We start from the raw sequence: 7449 nt of genomic DNA on the forward strand, positions 1-7449 counted from the left end.
AGCAAAATGAGAAGACAAAGAAATATGCAGCAGATGAAGGAGCAAGGTAAAAACCCACCCGACCAAACAAATGAAGAGGAAATAGGCAGTCTACCTGAAAAAGAATTCAGAGTAATGATAGTAAAAATGATCCAAAATCTTGGAAATACAATGGAGAAAATACAAGAAACATTTAACAAGGACCTTGAAGAACTAAAGAGCAAACTGATGAACAACACAATAAATGAAAATAAAAATTCTCTAGAAGGAATCAATAGCAGAATAACTGAGGCAGAAGAACGTATAAGTGACCTGGAAGATAAAATAGTGGAAATAACTACCACAGAGCAGGATAAAAAAAAAAGAATGAAAAGAATTGAGGACAGTCTCAGAGACCTCTGGGACAACATAAAACTTACCAACATTCAAATTATAGGGGTCCCAGAAGAAGAAGAGAAAAAGAAAGGGACTGAGAAAATATTTCAAGAGATTATATGGGAAAATCTCTTAATATGGGAAAGGAAAACTTCCTTAATATGGGAAAGGAAGTAGTCAGTCAAGTCCAGGAAGCGCAGAGAGTCCCATACAGGATAAATCCAAGGAGAAACACGCCAAGACACATATTAATCAAACTATCAAAAATTAAATACAAAGAAAAAGTATTAAAAGCAGCAAGGGAAAAGCAGCAAATAACATACAAGGGAATCCCCATAAGGTTAACAGCTGATCTTTCAGCAGAAACTCTGCAAGCCAGAAGGGAGTGGCAGGACATATTTAAAGTGATGAAAGGGAAAAACCTGCAACCAAGATTACTTTACCCAGCAAGGATCTCATTCAGATTCGACAGAGAAATTAAAACCTTTACAGACAAGCAAAAGTTAAGAGAATTCAGCACCACCAAACCAGCCTTACAACAAATCCTAAAGGAACTTCTCTAGGCAGGAAACAAAAGAGAAGGAAAAGACCTACAATAAAAAACCCAAAACAATTAAGAAAATGGTAATAGGAACATACATATCAATAACTACCTTAAATGTAAATGGATTAAATGCTCCAACCAAAAGACAGACTGGCTGAATGGATACAAAAACAAGACCCATATATATGCTGTCTACAAGAGACCCACTTCAGACCTAGGGATGCATACAGACTGAAAGTGAGGGGTTGGAAAAAGATATTCCATGCAAATGGAAATCAAAAGAAAGCTGGAGTAGCAATTCTCATATCAGACAAAATAGACTTTAAAATAAAGACTATTACAGGAGACAAAGACGGACACTGTATAATGATCAAGGGATCGATCCAAGAAGAATGTATAACAATTGTAAATATTTATGCATCCAACATAGGAGCACCTCAATACATAAGGCAAATACTAACAGCCATAAAAGGGGAAATTGACAGTGACACAATCATAGTAGGGGATTTAACACCCCACTTTCACCAATGGACAGATCATCCAAAATGAAAATAAATAAGGAAACACAAGCTTTAAATGATACATTAAACAAGATGGACTTAATTGATATTTATAGGACATTCCACCCAAAAACAACAGAATACACATTTTTCTCAAGTGCTTATGGAACATTCTCCAGGATAGATCATATCTTGGGTCACAAATCAAGCCTTGGTAAATTTAAGAAAATTGAAATCGTATCCAGTATCTTTTCTGACCACAACGCTATGAGACTAGATATCAATTACAGGAAAAGATCTGTAAAAAATACAAACACATGGAGGCTACACAATACACTACTTAATAATGAAGTGATCACTGAAGAAATCAAAGGGGAAATCAAAAAATACCTAGAAACAAATGACAATGGAGACACGACGACCCAAAACCTATGGGATGCAGCAAAAGCAGTTCTAAGAGGGAAGTTTATAGCAATACAAGCCTACCTCAAGAAACAGGAAACATCTCGAATAAACAACCTAACCTTGCACCTAAAGCAATTAGAGAAAGAAGAACAAAAAACCCCCAAAGTTAGCAGAAGGAAAGAAATAAAGATCAGATCAGAAATAAATGAAAACGAAATGAAGGAAACAATAGCAAAGATCAGTAAAACTAAAAGCTGGTTCTTTGAGAAGATAAACAAAATTGATACACCATTAGCCAGACTCATCAAGAGAAAAAGGGAGAAGACTCAAATCAACAGAATTAGAAATGAAAAAGGAGAAGTAACAACTGACACTGCAGATACAAAGGATCATGAGAGATTACTACAAGCAACTATATGCCAATAAAATGGACAACCTGGAAGAAATGGACAATTTCTTAGAAAAGTACAACCTTCTGAGGCTGAACAGGAAGAAATAGAAAATATAAACAGACCAATCAGAAACACTGAAATTGAAACTGTGATTAAAAATCTTCCAACAAACAAAAGCCAAGGACCAGATGGATTTACAGGTGAATTCTATCAAACATTTAGAGAAGAGCTAACACATATCCTTCTCAAACTCTTCCAAAATGTAGCAGAGGGAGGAACACTCCCAAACTCCTTCTACAAGGCCACCATCACCCTAATACCAAAACCAGACAAAGATGTTACAAAAAAAGAGAAAACTACAGGCCAATATCACTGATGAACATAGACGCAAAAATCCTCAACAAAATACTAGCAAACAGAATCCAACAGCACATTAAAAGGATCATACACCATGATCAAGTGGGGTTTATCCCAGGAATGCAAGGATTCTTCAATGTATGCAGATCAATCAATGTGATACACCATATTAACAAATTGAAGGAGAAAAACCATATGATCATCTCAATAGATGCACAAAAAGCTTTCGACAAAATTCAACACCCATTTATGATAAAAACTCTCCAGAAAGTAGGCATAGAGGGAACTTACCTCAGCATAATAAAGGCCATATATGACAAACCCACAGCCAACATCGTTCTCAATGGTGAAAAACTGAAACCATTTCCACTAAGATCAGGAACAAGACAAGGTTGCCCACTCTCACCACTATTATTCAACATAGTTTTGGAAGTGTTAGCCACGGCAATCAGAGAAGAAAAAGAAATAAAAGGAATCCAAATCGGAAGAGAAGTAAAACTGTCACTGTTTACAGATGACATGATACTCTACATAGAGAGTCCTAAAGATGCCACCAGAAAACTACTAGAACTAATCAATGTATTTGGTAAAGTAGCAGGATACAAAATTAATGCACAGAAATCTCTTGCATTCCTATACACTAATGACGAAAAATCTGAAAGAGAAATTAAGGAAGCACTCCCATTTACCACTGCAACAAAAAGAATAAAATACCTAGGAATAAACCTACCTAAGGAGACAAAAGACCTGTATGCAGAAAACTATAAGACACTGATGAAAGAAATTAAAGATGATACAAACAGAGGGCGAGATATACCATGTTCTTGGATTGGAAGAATCAACATTGTGAAAATGACTATACTACCCTAAGCAATCTACAGATTCAATGCAATCCCTATCAAACTACCAATGACATTTTTCACAGAACTAGAACAAAAAATTTCACAGTTTGTATGGAAACACAAAAGACCCCGAATAGCCAAAGCAATCTTGAGAACGAAAAATGGAGCTGGAGGAATCAGCCTCCCTGACTTCAGACGATACTACAAAGCTACAGTAATCAAGACAGTATGGTACTGGCACAAAAAAAGAAATATAGATCAATGGAACAGGATAGAAAGCCCAGAGATAAACCCACACACATATGGTCACCTTATCTTTGATAAAGGAGGCAAGAATATACAATGGAGAAAAGACAGCCTTTCAACAAGCAGTGCTGGGAATACTGGACAGCTACATGTAAAAGAATGAAATTAGAACACTTCCTAACACCATACACAAAAATAAACTCAAAATGATTAAAGACCTAAATGTAAGGCCAGACACTATAAAACTCTCAGAGGAAAACATAGGCAGACACTCTATATCATAAATCACAGCAAGATCCTTTTTGACCCACCTCCTATGGGTGAAAGAAATGGAAATAAAAACAAAAATAAACAAGTGGGACCTAATGAAACTTAAAAGCTTTTGCACAGCAAAGGAAACTATAAGTAAGATGAAAAGACAACCCTCAGAATGGGAGAAAATATTTGCAAACGAAGCAACTGACAAAGGATTAATCTCCAAAATATACAAGCAGCTCATGCAGCTCAATATCAAAAAAACAAACAACCCAAACCAAAAGGGGGCAGACGACCTAAATAGACATTTCTCCGAAGAAGATATACAGATTGCCAGCAAACACATGAAAGGATGCTCAACATCACTAATCATTAGAGAAATGCAAATCAAAACTACAATGAGGTATCACCTCACACCAGTCAGAATGGCCATCATCAAAAAATCTACAAACAATAAATGCTGGAGAGGGTGTGGAGAAGAGGGAACCCTCTTGCACTGTTGGTGGGAATGTAAATTCATACAGCCACTATGGAGAACAGTGTGGAGGTTCCTTAAAAAACTAAAAATAGAATTACCATATGACCCAGCAATCCCACTACTGGGCATATACCCTGAGAAAACCATAATTCACAAAGACACATGCACCCCAATGTTCATTGCATCATTATTTACAATAGCCAGGACATGGAAGCAACCTAAGTGTCCATCGACAGGTGAATGGATAAAGAAGATGTGGCACATATATACAATGGAATATTACTCAGCCATAAAAAGAAACGAAATTGAGTTATTTGTAGTGAGGTGGATGGACCTAGAGTCTGTCATACAGAGTGAAGTAAGTAAGAGAAAAACAAATACCATATGCTAACACATACATATGGAATCTAAAAAAAAAAAGGTTCTGAAGAACCTAGGGGCAGGACAGGAATAAAGACGCAGATGTAGAGAATGCACTTGGGGACACGGAGAGGGGGAAGGATAAGCTGAGACGAAGTGAGAGAGTGGCATGGACATATATACGCTACCAAATGTAGAATAGATAGCTAGTGGGAATCAGCTGCATCGCACAGGGAGATCAGCTCCGTGCTTTGTGACCACCTAGAGGAGTGGGATAGGGAGGGTGGGAGGGAGACGCAAGAGGGAGGGGATATGGGAATATATGTATACGTAGAGCTGATTCACTTTGTTATACAGCAGTAACTAACACAACAATATAAAGCAATTATACTCCAATAAAGAAGTTAAAAAAAAAAAAAGATTAATGTGGGTGGTGTTATATGCTTGAGTTGTGGTGGCTTTTCTCTCCTCTCTCAAAAAGGACCAAGTGTTACGGCAACATAAGTGTGGGAAGGACATGACCAACCGTGAAGTCAGCAGTAACTCTTTTCTTTTATTCTTTGTTAACCAGTTGATTCAGCAAGATAAACGGGTACAGTTGGAAACTTGATATGAAACGTTAAGGAAATTGAATTTCCTGCTGTCTTTGGAAGGAATCTGTAGGAGTGTTGGGGTGGTCTGGTGTCACAAAGGGCGTTAGCTGAGGGTTTGTTGGTGATACTTCCTGGGCTTTTCTTCAAGACCAGACACAGCTGAGCTTTGAGGGGCAGCTGCTAAAACGGGACAGACAGCAAGAGTGAAAGTAGTGTGTGAAAACCTCGTGGGAGTTTTAACTTGGGGATTATAAACCCAGACTTTCTCTACCTGAATTACCTCTCAGAGTACATTTGGTGAAAGGAATATTTCAACAAAGCTGCATTTAAAAAAATCTGTTGTATTCTAAATTAATTGAAGTACGTGGTTCTTCCGAGATTGGGTTTTGCGGTCTCCTCACTGCTAGGTGGCGCCCTAGGACAGGAATTCCGTTGCCAAGCCTGGTGCTAAAAATCTTTTCCTTGAAATACTTTGTTTCACAGCACTGTAGAGTTTCAGTGGTGGAAATGGATGGATCCTGGAGCTCACTTCATCCAACCTCTCTTTTTACTTGAAAAAAACAAATAAAGTGACATAAGTGACTTCTTTGGGAAGTAAGGGTCTTGGAGTAATTCTCACAGGATGCTCTTACCACGCTTTAAAATTTCTTCTAATTTGACCCTACAAGAAGCTGCCACAGAGCTCTCTCTGTACAGAACTTAGACTTTAACACTGTATGTCCATCTTTATTACGTGAAGGTGGAGGGGAAACACCAACATAACCATATTTGGAAGCTACAACTACTAATGCTACCTTGCTCCATTGAAAAAGTTCTAAGGAAAAAAAAAGTCACCTTTCCATCTTTATTTTGGACTTTCCAAGCAGATATGTTTTTACCCTCTTTTATAAATTTCTGTTGTAAAAAAAATGCAAAATCCTTACAATTTAAGCACATTTTGAGTCTTTAAAAGGATTTTCTTATCCCAGGGCATTAAATTGTGTGTGTTTGTGTTTTCTTGGGGGAAGGTCTGTGGCTTCCTTGGATCTTCAAGAATGATTAAGAATGCCTTCAGGAATCTTGCAGCCTGTGTTAAAAGACTATAGAGGAGATGGAAATCAACTGTTAACCCTTGTGACTTCACTCTCTGGTGAAGACAAGCAACTTCTATGGTGCAGAGAATGGGTTTGACTGACAACAAGATCTTGAATCAGTTCTAATAACCGTCACTTCATAGGGCTGTACACATCACAAAGCAGCAGAGACAGCCGCCATCAAAAGCTAATGAGTTTGGGTCACATTAGCACAAGGATCGTATATAAGTTCAGCACCCTGTTCACTTCTGGGCAACACCGCATTTACAGAAGAGGTAGAACATCATTCCCAAGAGTATTGCTTGAATAATAAGAGCTTTATCGAGTTTATGTAAGGTGCCACAAGCTGCTTGTTACAGATTATCTGCTTTATACAAATTATCTCATTTAATCCTTTCAGCACCACTATGGAGTAGGTACTATTACTCCTGTTTTACAGGAGTAAAACAGGAAAATTGAGGCACAGAAAGGTTAAGTAAGGTTAAGTAAGGTTAAGTAAGGTTAAGTATCTCGCCCACAGTGACAGAAATTAATATTGTGTCATAAGAATGTTAATATTAACTTACTAAGTACTTATTATATGCTATACCTTCTACATATTTTATTTAATTTTCACAGCATCCCTATTACTACTCCTGTTTTACAAGAGGAGAAACTTGAGGCTCAGAAAATTAATTTACCCAAACTCACACCTAGTAAGTGGCAGGAACTAAATGTCTGACTCCTCCAAAGAGTTGTCTACGTTGTCTCACACCATGCTTCTTCTATTCCCTCTTAAACCCCCTCCACTTCCATCCACACCACTGTATCAAAAGTGCTCCTGTAGAGGTCACCGGTAACCTCCACATTGCTGATTCTAAGAGTCAGCCCTCAGTCCTCATCTTGCCTGACCCATCGGTAGCATTTGACGCCCTTTCTCTCCTTCAGGATGCCACATTCTCTAGGGTTCCCTCCTACTTGTTGGTTAATGCTTGGCATCTCCTTTCCCGGCTCCTCCTATTTCCGCCTGACCTCTTAATGCTGGAGGACACCAGCCTTCACTTTCTTGGT

Source organism: Eschrichtius robustus, chromosome 3 (genome assembly GCF_028021215.1).
Source record: "Eschrichtius robustus isolate mEscRob2 chromosome 3, mEscRob2.pri, whole genome shotgun sequence".
Classification (NCBI taxonomy): domain Eukaryota; kingdom Metazoa; phylum Chordata; class Mammalia; order Artiodactyla; family Eschrichtiidae; genus Eschrichtius; species Eschrichtius robustus.